Source organism: Jaculus jaculus, chromosome 8, assembly GCF_020740685.1.
Source record: "Jaculus jaculus isolate mJacJac1 chromosome 8, mJacJac1.mat.Y.cur, whole genome shotgun sequence".
NCBI lineage: Eukaryota > Metazoa > Chordata > Mammalia > Rodentia > Dipodidae > Jaculus > Jaculus jaculus.
Window position 1 is genome coordinate 29,502,304 of NC_059109.1, and position 14,148 is coordinate 29,516,451.

Consider the following 14,148-nt stretch of genomic DNA (forward strand, 5'->3'; position numbering starts at 1 on the left):
GGTTCCACCTCAGGAAGGTAGAACATGGCTGAGAAAGTAATAGAGACATGTGTGAGGAAAATACATTAATGAGCATGACTAAAACTTCCAAGAAGTCTGGGACACATCCAGGAGACCAAACATCCATAAGACAGAACAAAATTTCCATTAAATGACACAACAAAAACTTCACTGAAGAAACCTGCACACAATAAACTCTCCTTTGAGAAAAGTCAAACTGTATAAGCTAGGAAAGATACCCCCAACCCCCTTACAGAGAAGCAAAAGGGAGCTGCCAGCAATCAGCAAGGATCAAGCTTCCAGTTAAGGCCACCAGGAAGTGTTTCTCCTAAAGCCTCCCTTCCAGAGTCAGTAAGAGCACTAGAAACTACTGGCAAGAGATTCTTAACACTCACACCAGAATAATCAAAAGAACCTGCAGGACTGGGGAGGACAGATGGCTTAGAAGTTAAGGCGCTTGCTTGCAAAACCTAAGAACTCAGGTTTGATTCCTCAATACCCACAATAAGGCAAGATACACAAGGTGGCACATACATTTGGAATTTGTTTGCAGTGGCTACGAGGCCCTGGGTTGCCCATTCTATCTGCCTCCTCCCCCCAAATAAACAAATAATAAATATTTTTTTAAAAAAGAACCTGCAGGAAGAGACAGTAGGGACCAGCTGAGCAGCTCTAGAACACCTCCAGACAGCACCCCACAACTTTCCCCCTTCCTTCTCCCATACACCAGCACTATGCCTCCCCTACCCGGAATCCACAAAAGCAGCAGATTGATCCTAAGGGCTGATCCACCTAACCAACAGAGAGGAACTCACAGTGCAACAAAGATGAACCAGCTTCCCAACTCAGCTTAGGAGAGGACTCACCCCAAAGGGTTATTGGGCTGGCTTTTACTGTGGCAATATGAACTGGTTGTTAATGAAAAATAAATCCGGAGGGGGAGCGGGAATTAAAATTCCAAGTAGTGTTTTTTTTTTTTTTTTTTTTTTTTTTTTAAGCAGGGTCTTACTCTAGCCAGACTGACTATAGCCCAGGCCTGTTTTTAGCTCCTGCAGGTTACTTTCAGCAGCCTCCCCCAGTAACGGGATTAATGTCATGGACCACAATTCTAAGCTTAGGATCTATTTAAAAAACAAAAAAAAAAAAACAAAAAACCTCCCTCATGCATTCCAGGTGTTTTATATATTGCTCAGTTGGATTTTAGATTTGTTCATTATTTTTTTTTTTTTTTTTTTTTTTTTTTTTTGGTTTTTCGAGGTAGGGTCTCACTCTGGTCCAGGCTGACCTGGAATTAACTCTGTAGTCTCAGGGTGGCCTCGAACTCATGGCGATCCTCCTACCTCTGCCTCCCAAGTGCTGGGATTAAAGGCGTGCGCCACCGCGCCCGGCTGTTCATTATTTTTCTACACCCAACCTACTATTAGGATCTCTCTATTACTCTTCCCACATACCTCATATACTTTCTTCCTGCCTCTTTCCAAGCTCTTTTTGACATTCTCTCCTTCTGATCACCTCTTCTTCACAATCCATAACTACAACCTTCCATAGCTTCAACAACCTCTAAAATCTGCAGAGGGCTGGAGGGATGGCTTAGTGGTTAAGACACATGCCTGGAAAGCCAAAGGACCCAAGGTTTGATTCCCCAGGACACATGTAAGCCAGAGGCACAAGGCGGTATGTAAGTCTGTACTTCATTTTCAGTGGCTGAAGGCCCTGGTGCACCCATTGTCTCCCTCCCCTGTTCTTTCTCTCAAAAAAATGAATTAAAAAATGAAACCTCCCAGATATTTGTGCCATACCAATCTTTTTCAAAATTAACAGTTGTCCTCACACCAACTCATACTACATTGCTCCCAGTCTGAGTAAGCAAAACCCTAGCATACTTCATAGCGACAGTATTTGTTTACTCACCAGCACTAACTGAAGTCAAAAAGAACAATGTTAACTCACTACTAAGTCATTTGCCCAGAGGGTGTATCTACCAGCATGGGTCACACCTGCTGTTACTTTGGCAATAATACATCGGCCAAATCTGGCACCCTGACCTGCCCTGAAGATATAACTACTGATTTACACATCTAAGAGAAACACTGAAAAACAGAAAACAAGCAATAAAATAACCCGAGATCCAACACACAAAATCAAGGTGACAGAACACATCCAAGTACAAATAAATCCAAGAGTAATGACCTCCAGTGAGACTGAACTAGATACAATGCCAGAGAATTCAAAAGAATGTTTATAATCATTCTCAAAAGAAATCAAAGAACTCAAAGAATAAAACACTCCTGAAAGAATCCTAAGAAAACAGGAAATAAACTTAATAAAATAAGGGGGTCAATATAAAATACAAGTCAGTGAATAGAAATACTAAAGAAAAACCAATCTGAAATACTGAAAATGAACAACACAGTAAGACAAATAAAATCACCACAGAAAGCCTCACCAACAGAACACCTGAGGTTGAAGACACTGACAAAAGAACATATACTGAAAGCAGTAACAGTACCTAAGTCACTTATAAAGACAAACTCATCAGAGCAACCACAGATACATACACATTAAAAGCCAGAGGATCATGGAATGAGATACCCAACATGCTAAAAGACAACAACTGCAAAGCTACCTATAAATAAAGGAAAAAAGAACTTGCCATGATTTAAAAAAAAAAAAAAAAGGCTAAAGGAATGCATGACCACTAAGCCAGTTTAATAAAAAATACATGAAGGGATCCTTCAGATGAAAGAAGGAAAGGCATATTCATGAGACCACAGCAAAGAAACTGTGCTTGAATAATATAGTTAATGCCAGAGGCATAGAAAAAATATCGAGTGCTACAAAATCAAGAATGGCAAGAATATATACCTTTCAATGATTACTCTGAGAATCAATGGTCTCAATGCCCCAACCAAGACACAGACTAGAAAAATGGACTGAAAGGCAGGATCTTTATTTTCATTTCCTCCACCCAAGTCACCTTTCCAAAAAGCACAGACATATTAGGGTAAAAGGATCAAAAATGGTATAAGTAAATGGGTCTAAAGAAACAAGCACGTGTTGCTATTCTAACATCTAATAGGATAGACTTCGAGTCAAGTAGCTTAAGTAGTTTCGGGAATGGGTCCTAGAACACAAAAAGCAGAAATGTTCTTAAGTCTGCCCTTGTAATCTCCACTTCACTAGAAATCAGAGAAGGATCTCCCTCTCCATATCTCTTGACTAAAAAAGTTCCCTATACCTGTTTTCCCATAAACAACCTGAGCCCCTCATGGGATGGAATTCCTCTTTCCTAGAATTTAAATCTGATCCTGGCATTGTGATTGGTTAAACTCAGCCCCAAAACTTGAAGTCGTGGCCTTTTTATGAGCCAGTCCCTAGCCCAGACCAATCAGCTCTCACTCTGCCTCATCTGATCCTGAAGGTAAGGCCCACCACAATAAGGTTATAAGTAGACACCAGGTGGGCAGGCCCCTCTTAGCTGGCTCCTGGGCTCTCCCAAACTTCCAGGTCCTAGAAGGCCAACCCTACTCCCACTTGGTTTCTCTGCCTGTACACGGCTAGAGCTCTTGGCACTTTCTGCTCATTTTTAAGTGTTTATTATTATTAACATGTTTTATAAGGATACACCATGTGTTGGTACCCTCTTTTCACTCGTCCCTTCCTCCATTCTCACTTTTGAACTCTCTAAATCCCCCTTCATATTTTAGGCACATGCTCACTTCCCACATGGGTTCTCAGGCCACGTGCATGTATCCATTTTCCCTTCCTCAGTTCATGAATCTTCCCTCTCCCTCGTATATTCCTAAATAAAATGTAACAGCTTAATAACTATCTTTCTCAGTCTTGTTTATCCAATTCTTGGGTTAGAAAACAGACATGAACTCAGGGATTGGGGTTCAAGAACTTCTCCAGAACCCCCCATAACCCTGTTAAAATAGAGACAAAGAAGGTCCCTTTATATTGATTAAAGGAAAAATCCAACAAGACAAAATTCTCAACATATATGTAATGAAAATGAGTGTACCTGAGATGAAAACTGGGAAGTGGAAACTGAGAAGCCCTTACACTGTAGTTTGTGAACTGCTTTGAGGCCATGATACGGATTGTAGCTCCTACTGTAAATCATTTTGTGCTTCTTTTTATCTCCACAGCACAGGTACAGGCACCTGTCTGCTAACTAACCATTTTTTCTGTTTCTGTAAAATTTGCCTATTTCATACTCAAGGTCTCTGGTACTAGGCTGGGGCTTTGAGCTATGAGAATTAACAATGATAAAAATTAGCCCAAGGGCTGGAGAGATGGCTTAGCAGTTAAGGTGCTTGCTTGTAGAGCCAAAGGACCCAGGTTTGATGCTCTGGTACCCAGGTAAGCTAGATGCACAAGGGGGTGCATGCACCTTGAGTTCATTTGCAATGGCTAGAGGCCCTGGGGTGCCTATTCTGTCTCTCTTCTCCCAGTCTCTCTCTCTCTGCTTGCAAATAAATAAATAGTTAAAAAGAAATAGTTCAAGATAAGGTATATATGCTCCAAACCACCAAGAATCAGAATCCAGGCTTTGGAATAGATTCCTCTGAGCCCACACCAGCACGAAAACAAACTGATTCTCTACTTAGTCTCTGGTACCAGTTCTATGAATCTTAGCTTCCCATATCACACCCAATTTTATTAAACAAGCACTACACCCCAATAAGAATAGCAAACATCAAAAAATCAAACAAAAATAAATGCTGGCGAGGTCATCCACTGTTGGTGGGAATGTAGAATGGTACAACCACTTTGGAAAGCAATATGGAGACTCCTGAAAAAGCTAACTATAGAGATACCAACAGACCCAGTTATTCCCTTACTGGGCATCTACCCTAAAACCTTCAAACCACAAGCCAGAGAGATTTGCTCAACCATGTTTGTAGCGGCTCAATTCGTAACAGCTAAAAGCTGGAATCAATCCAGATGTCCATCACTAGAAGAATGGATAACTAAGATGTGGTATACCTACACAATGGAATTCTATACAGCAGTAAGAAAAAATGACACAAAGAAATTTGAGGAAAAATGGTTGAACCTGGAACAGATCATTCTCAGTGAACTTACCCAATTACAGAAAAAAAGTCGCCACATAGTCTCACTCATCTACAGCACCTAACCTGACTCTACCCAAGATACCTTACATACCCAGCAAGCATTTCATGGACTAGACATTAGGAGGGATGGGGAGGGAGGGAAGGGTATCGAAGGGGTGGGAAACACTAATCTAGACCCAAACGGCAATGGTACCATAAAATTCTACTTCCTAAAAGGTAGACCAAATGGCTGAACTTTCACCAAGCCCTTACAGGAAACACCTGAACTATAAGACACTGGAGAGGGTAGGATCAAGTCTAACCTAAATCCTCTACATCTTCCCTCCCTCCCTCTCCCTCCCTCTCTCTCACCTCTCTAATTCCTATATATTAGTTACCTTTCTCCCTCATTTTCTTAGGGGGTCTACTAAATCAGAGAGCCAGAGCCCCAGAGGCCCTCAACACCTCATCATTGAAGCAGACCAAAAATGAACCCAACATGGCTCAGGGAAATTTTGTGGAAGAGGGGGCGGAAAGAATGTCAGAGCCACATGTTGGGTCATGATATACAGAGACATGTATCATACCAATAACTGTGGGCTAACCCCACAATGCACGACCCATATACCTCAACAAGGAGGGGCCAATGGGAAGGGGTAGGTCATGGATGAGCCTAATAATGGTACCAAACTGCCTGTACTTACAGAATAAAAAACTAATAAAATAGATAAATAAAAAATAAAATCCAGATAACCCAAACACAATGTAAGAGGGCAACTTCAATACCCTAGTCTCACCAACTGATAGGTTACGGAAAAAATAAACAGAGAAACATCTGGATTAAATGACATTATAGAACAAATACAACTAACAGGTATCTATGGAACATTCCCTCCCAATGCTGCAAAATATACATTCTGTTCTGTTCAGCAGCACATGGTACTCCCTCTAAAAAAAAATTCATGTACTAGAGCACAAAGCAAATCTATCTTTCTTACTTTTCTTTTCTTTCTTTTTTTTATTTTTCAAGATAGGATCTCACTCTAACCCAGGCTGACCTAGAATTCACTTTGTAGTCTAGGCCTGGCCTTGACCTCAAGCTATACTCCTACCTCTGCCTCTCGAGTGCTGGGATTAAAGGTGTACACAATTATACCTGGCTCAAGGCAAACCTTAGCACAGGAAAATTAAAATAATTCCTGTACTCTATGTGATCACAATGGAATAAAACTAAAAATTAACAGATTCTAAACAAGAGAAATCAAACAATACAGTATTGGGTCACTGAAGAAATTAAGAAGGAAATAAAAAATTTAGACTCCAATGATAATACAAATAGCACAAAAAAATCCCTGAGATAGAATGAAGGCAGTCCTAAGAGGGTATTGCAGTTAGCTTTATGCTGCTGGCACAAAGTACCCAACCAAAAGCAGTTTGAAGGAGGAAAGGGGTTATTGTGGGTTACAGGCTCAAAGGGAAGCTCCATGATGGAAGAGGAAAATGTGCCATGAGCAGAGGCTTTGAGGCAGTTAGGGTGACTGGGCCCCAAAAGTGAATAGCATGAATGCTGTGGGTCTGCCCTTGCTTCTGTTGAGCCAGCCCCTAGACCAGGCAAATCAGCTCTCTCAGTCTCAGACTAAAAGTAAAGCCCACCACCACAAGGTTTTAAGTAGATGCATGCCAGGTGGACAAGGTCTCTTGTTGGTTTCTCGCCTCTCCTGAACTTCCAGGTCCTGTTCTGGTAAGGTCCCTTTGTCTCAGCCTGTCTGGGCTGAAATTGGGGGGAGAATCTCAATCCTGACTCTTACTCCCACCCCCTCCTGCCTTCCACATGGCAGGAGTTCTCTGCACTTTTCTTCTCTATTTCCTCATTAACCTCTTTCTAAAACCCTTTTTAGGTTTCTTCCTGGCCCACATTCAACTCTCACATGGGCTCTCATATTGGTGTATCCATTCCCCCTTCCCTTAGTTTGCAGCCTTTCCCTCCCTGAATAAATGTAATACTTAATACACTATCCTCTTTAGCCTTGTTTTACCCCAGTTCTTTGTTAAGAACAGACACAAATTCAGGGTATGGACTTTTCCTAAACTCCAAAACACCCATTACAGCTGGACGTCACCACCTAGCCAACAGCGGCAGGAAAGTAGAGCCGAACACCAGAGCAAGAGGAAGCTGGCTATAACCCCCATAAGCCCATCCTCAACATCAACTCCAGGAGGCTCCAATTCCCAAACTGCCACCAGCAGGGAAACCTAGCATTCAGAACACATGAGTTTATGAGTTTATGGGTGACATCTGACTCAAACCAACACAGAGGGAGACTTAATATTTTAAGATATCTTTCTTTATTTGAAACAGAGAGAGAGAATGGGTACATAAGGGCCTTTTGCCATAGCAAATAAACTCCAGATGCATGTGCTACTTTGTGTTTCTGGCTTTACATGAGAACTAGGAAGTGGAACTCAGGGTGTCAGGTCTGCAAGCAAGAACTTTTAACCACCAAACCATCTCTCCAGCTTGAGGGATTTATACTTTTAAGTACCTAAACGAAGTAAAAGTAGAGAGGTCACAAATAAATAACTTAATGCTGTACCTTAAGGCCTTGGAAAAAGAATTACAAGCCAATCCAAAATTTAGTAGACAAGAAATAATGAAGGTCAGGGAAGAAATGAAATAAAATCAAAAGAGCAATACAAAGAATCAATGAAATGAAGCACTGGTTATTTGACTTAATAAACAAGATTGATGAACCCTCACTGCAACTAACCAAAAGAGAAGACCTAAATTACTAGAGATGAAAAAGAGGCATTACAAGAGATACTAGTGAAATTCAGAAAATGACATACCTTAAAAAGTCTACTAAGCCAGGCGTGGTGGCACACGCCTTTAATCCTAGCACTTGGGAGGCAGAGGTAGGAGGATCACCGTGAGTTCAAGGCCTGAGACTATATAGTGAATTCCAGGTCAGCCTTGGCTAGAGTGAGACCGTGCCTCGTTAAAAAAAGAGAGAGAGAGAGAGAGAAAGAAAGAAAGAAAAAAATCTACTAAATTGAAAAATGTAAAAGAAATAAATTTACAGAGTATCTAAGACCTCCCAAAATTAAGCCAGGATAAGATAAATCACTTAAACATGGAAGGGGAGAAAGGCAATTAATCTCCCAAATAAAAAATGTCCAGGCCAAGAAGGATTCACTGTGAAATTTACCAGATCTTTGCGGAAGAACTAATACCAATGCTTTTCAAACTACTTTATATAGAAAAGGAAGTAACACTACCAAGCTCCTTTGATGAAGCCAGCATTATTACCCTGATACAAAAAGCAGATCAATACACAACCAAAGGAGAAAAGAAAAAGAACACCACCACAGACCAATAACTTAGATGCAAAATTTCTCCACAAAATATCGGCAAATAGAATGCAGGAACACAGCAAAAAGATTAATCACCCACATGAAGTGGATTTTTAATTGCACAGATACATGGACAGTTAAAACGTGCAAATCAATACATGAAATAAACCATGTAGTGGACTGAAGGACAAAAATTTCATACATGATCATTTCAAAAGATGATCTCTGATTGGATTTGAGGCCCTTTCTCTAGGAGGAAATTCATGATTGGTCCTGAAAACCTAGTCAAAAGTCTACGCTAGGAAGGTCATAAGCCCTGGGAGAGGTGGGAGGAAGATACATGCCCAGCAACCTGCTCTCTAGATACTTAAGTTTATGCCCATATATTAATGCCACTCTCACTTTTGGTTAGAGAAGCTTATCTTTTCAAATGGTGGTGACACTAGGAGACTCAGAAGTCATCGAAGTGCTAAAAAGAAGCCAGGTGCGGTGATGCATACCTTTAATCCCACTCAGAGAAGTGGGAGTATCACTATGAGTTCAAGGCTAGCTTGTGACTATATAATGAATTCCAGGTCAGCCTGTGCTAGAGACCCTATCACCACAAAGATAAATAAATAAATAAATGGTGAGAGTGTTGTGTTCAACACTGAGACATCTCTATCACACCCTTCAGGCTCAATGACCTCTGTAGAAGTGGTGGTGGAAAGAATAAAAAAGCCAAAAGAAAGGAGGGAAGAGATACTGTATTGTAGACATGAAGTGACTGTGGCATTCATGACCTCATAATATCTGATACTACCTACATAAGACCTGCATAGTATAAGGAAAAGAAAATGATGACATCAAAACAGGAGAGAGACTAATTCAAAAGAAGAGATTCAATGAAGGGTGGATTTAATGGGGAAACAATGGGGGTGAGGAACGGGAATTATCATGGTTCATTGTCTATACTTATAGAAGCTGTCAATATCAACTTCAAAAAAGACAGGCATGGGGCATAGGCTTAGCGTTTAAGTGCTTGCCTGTGAATCCTAAGGACCCCAGTTCGAGGCTGGATTCCCCAGGACCCACGTAAACACAAGTGGGCACATGCATCTGAAGTTCCTTTGCAGTGGCTGGAGGCCCTGGTATGCCCATTTTCTCTCTCTCTCTCGCTCTCGCTCTCTCTCCTCTCCCCTCCCCCCTCCACTACTTCCAAATCAATAAACAAAAATGAACAAAAAAAGCCAAGCATGGTGTTGTGCGCCTTTAATCCCAGCACTTGGGGGAGGCAGAGGTAGGAGGATCACTGTAAGTTCTAGGCCACCCTGAGACTACATAGTGAATTACAGGTCAGCCTGGAAAACAGATGGAAATGGAAAATGTTACATATATTTAAAAAAGTAACCCAGGCTCATAAAGACAAATACCATATACTTTCTCTCACATATGGATCCTAGCTTATAGATTCTAATTTTTATATATGTGTATTTATGGAGGAGTATGGGTATAGATCTTAAAATTAGAAAGAGACCCATGAGAGGACTTGAGAGTTGGCTCAACAGTTAAAGGCACTTGCTTGCAAAGAAAGCCTAATGGACTGCATTTGATTCTCCAGTACCCACATAAAGCCAGATGCACAATGTTGTGCATGTGTCTGGAGTTTGTTTTCCATGGCAGGTGGTCCTGGCATGCCCATACTCACTCTCTCTATCTGCCTCTTTCTCTGCCTCTCTCTTAAATAAATAAGTAAATTAATTTTAAAATATATATGGCTTTTAAAAAAAAGGCCCATGAGATAAGGAAATCTGTTACTTTGTGTACCCCCCCACTTTTTCCTGGGTTTTCAAGATAGGGTTTTGCTCTAGCCCAGGCTGACCTGAAATGCATTACATAATCTCAGGATGGCCTGGAACTCTAGGCTATCCTTCTACCTCTGCCTTCTAAGTGCTGGGATTAAAGGCATGCACCACCATGCCCGGCATTGTGTACCCTTATTTCAATGAACTCTATTCATCCTAGAATTAAATAAATGAAGAACCTTTAACATTCATTAAGCAGTAATAAATAATAAAGAATTGTTTAGCATCCTAGCGGTTGTTAAAAATTATGAGAGTAGCATTTTCAACTCTGAAGATATCCTTTATTATTTGAGAGAGAGACAGACAAAGAGAACAAGAATGGGCACTCCAAGGCCTCTAATCACTGTAAACAAATTACAGATGTATGTGCCATCTTGTGCAGCTGGCTTTACATGGGTCCTGAGAAATTGAACCTGGGTCCTTTGGCTTTGCAGGTAAGCACCTTAACCAGTAAGCCATCTCTCTCTCATCTTTCACTCTAGCTCAGACTGACCTGGAGTTAACTATGTAGTCTCAGGGTGACCCCTACCTCTCAGTGATCCTCCTACCTCTGCCTTCCAAGTGCTGGGATTAAAGGCATGCACCACCATGCCCGGCAAAAATTATCTTCTAATAATAAATTATGAAATAAAAGAAACGCCGGCTGTAGTGGCACACACTGGTAGGATATTGGCTGGGTGTGGTGGTGCACGCCTTTAATCCCAGCACTCAGGAAAGGTAGGAGGATCACCGTGAGTTCAAGGCCACCCTGAGACTACATAGTGAAATCCAGGTCAGCCTGGGCTAGAGTGAGACCCTACCTTGAATCCAGCATTTTCTCCTCTAAATAACAACTACCTTAGTTAGAATCCTGGCTCAACGGGGGGGTTAGTATTAAAAAAAATAAAATCAAGGAAATAATGATGAGGCAAATAAATGCAAGTAATTGACTTTCGAAAACCCTATTTTAGCTATAGTAAAAGATCTTTCTTGAAAAGCTATTAATCCAAAAGAAAATGAACAACAAGGGAGAAAACAAGTGACAAATTTTTAATTCAAATAAAAACAATTAAGAAATTATTAATACGATGAGCTGGGAGTAGTGGCACATGCCTTTAATCCCAGCACTCAGGAGACAGAGGAAGGAGGATTGCTGTGAGTTCAAGGCCACCCTGAGAATACATACTAAATTCCAGGTCAGCTTGAGCTAAAGTGAGGCCCTACCTCGAAAAAACAAAAAATTAAAAAATGAGTGATATGGGAAACCCAATGAGACAAATCCAACACCATTAACACACTACCCAAAACTGGTGGCTTATCATCTGGACAGAAATAAGAAAGGGTTTCTAGCCTAGGAAACCTAAGACATAGTTGAGAGTGGCAGTACAATATGCTTAAATTTGTGAGACTCAGAGATTTAAAGCTGAGATGTTCCCATCAGGTTCACTCAAAGAGTACCAAAAATTCTATTGAGCCTATAAGGACAATCTAAATCCTGGCATGTGGTGAGAGTTCATAAAGCCAGCCCATATATACATACTCAGAGTTCATAACACCAGCCTATATACACTCACTCAAAAGTTCGTAACAGCAGCTCATATAGACACACTCAGAGTTCATAACGCAAGCCCATATGCTTATAGGTTCATTTTTCATTCCCTACCCTGAACTATGAGCAACAGTCAAGGGTAAAGCATTTTGAAAATACTTTCTAAAATAAGACAAAGTTTAAAATTGAAATAAATAAATAAATAAATGCAAAAGGAAGAAAACAAAGTATTAAAGATTTTTAAAACTTTTAAAAATATTTTTAGAGTATCTTAGTAAAGATAAAAGCTATATATATAGAAAAAACAGGGCCGGGCACGGTGGTGCATGGCTTTAATCCCAACACTCAGGAGGTAGAGAGAGGTAGGAGGATCACCATGAATTCGAGGCCACCCTGACACTACACAGTGAATTCCAGGTCAGCCTGGGCTACAGTGAGACCCTACCTCAAAAAACCAGAAAAAAGCCAAGCAATGGTGGTGCACACCTTTAATCCCAACACTCTGGAGGCAGAGGCAGGAGGATCACCATGAGTTTGAGGCCACCCTGAGACTACATAGTGAATTCCAGGTCAGTAGGTCAGCCAGTTGGCCTGAGCTAGAGTGAGAACCTACATCAAAAAAAAAAAAAAAAAAAAAAACAACAACCAAGCTCCCTATAGGGCCATTCCTAAAACAAAAGAATATCTGCAAATTAGGAGTACAAAAATTTCGGCAAGTTAAGAAAAACAAGAGGGAAGAAGAGTAAGCAAAAAAGGAAGGAGGAAGAGGAGGAGGAAGAGATAGGAGAAGGAAATGGAGAGGCAATTATCTGACACCTTATGAACAACAAGAGTTCCAGAAAACAATCAAGAGTTGAGAAAATAATAAAAATTAACATTAAAATAATTCAAGAGAGATTCCCAGAGTTGAGCAATTGTTTGCAGACTCCAGGGTCTAATGGCTACCAAAGCCTAATACATAAAATATACAAAATATGAAGATAAATTTCATGAAATGTTTTTAATAATCTACAATGGAGAGAGAAAGAATGAGTATGGGCATGTCAGGGCCTTCTGCCACTGCAAACTAACTCTAAATGCACGCCCTACTGTGTGCACCTAGCTTTACATGGGTAATGGGGAATCACACCCTGGCCAGCAGGCTTGGAAAGCAAGAGCCTGTAACTGCTGATCCATTTCTCCAGCACAATTTTTGTTAAGTAGAAATTGAAAGAAAGTTGCCACAAGCTTCCAGAACAAAGCAGGTAACATTAAAAAAAAGACAGAGAGAGCAAGCTAGGCATGGTAGAGCATGCCTTTAATCCTAGCACTCAGAAGGCAGAGGTAGTAGGATTGCTACCTCTGAGTGGCAATCTTTTGCTACCTCTGAGTAGCAATCTTTTGCTACATCTGAGTACTAGAGTGAGTTTGACTACATAGTGAATTCCAGGCCAACTTGAGCTAAAGTGAGACCCTACATCAAAAAGCCAAAAAATCAGAATAAACTTGCCAATAACACTTGTTAGAAAGAAAAAATTTCAAATTTTCAAAGGAAAAATGGTTTCCAACCTTGAATTCTATTTCCAATCAAACCATGTTTCCATTCAGTATGAAAAATTCAGCATATTCACCAAGACTTAAAAATTCTATCTCCATGGCTTGGTGGTTAAAGCTGCTGGCTTGCAAAGCATGAAGACCCAGGTTCAATTCCCCAGTACCCATGAAAATCCAGACGCAAAAGGTAGCCCATGCATCTGGAGTTAGTTTGCAATGGTGGGAGGCCCTAATGCTATCAGTTTCTCTCTCTCTTCCCTTGCAAATAAATAAAACAATATTTTTTAGAAAAATTCTGTCTCCAGGCTAGAGAGATGGCCTAACAGTTAAGGTGCATGCCTTCAAAGCCCAAGGACCAGGTTCAACTCCCCAGCACCCAAGTAAACCAAATGTACAAGGTGGCCCTTGTATCTGGAGTTCATTTGCAGTGGCTGAAGGCCCTGGTGGGTGTACCCATATTCTCTCTCTCTCCAGCCCCCCGCCCCTGCCATGATAAGAAATGTACTTATTTTAGTAAGTTTGTGTGGTGTAATAGGGACAAATGAACAAAAAAAAATAGAGAGTGGGAAGTGAAGAGATAAATATATATCAGAATAATCACAAGGTAGCAATATGTGTTAATTAAGATATAAAGGCAGGGCTGAAGAAATAGCTTAGCAGTTAAGGCACTTCCCTGCAAAGCCAAAGAACCTTAGTTCAATGCCCCACGACCACGTAAGCCAGATGCACAAGGTGGCACATGCATCTGGAAGTTGTTTGCAGTGGCTGGAGGCCCTCGCGTGCCCATTCTCATTCTCTCTCAAGTAAAAATTAAATTAAAAAAGATATGAAG

The 14,148-nt window shown here is 40.8% G+C and overlaps 1 protein-coding gene across 3 annotated transcripts in view; it reads right to left on the reverse strand.

Moving 5' to 3' along the window:
- Phf3 (PHD finger protein 3) overlaps nt 1–14,148 on the reverse strand; it is a 99,473-nt gene that overhangs the window by 37,560 nt on the left and 47,765 nt on the right. The window lies entirely within an intron of this gene.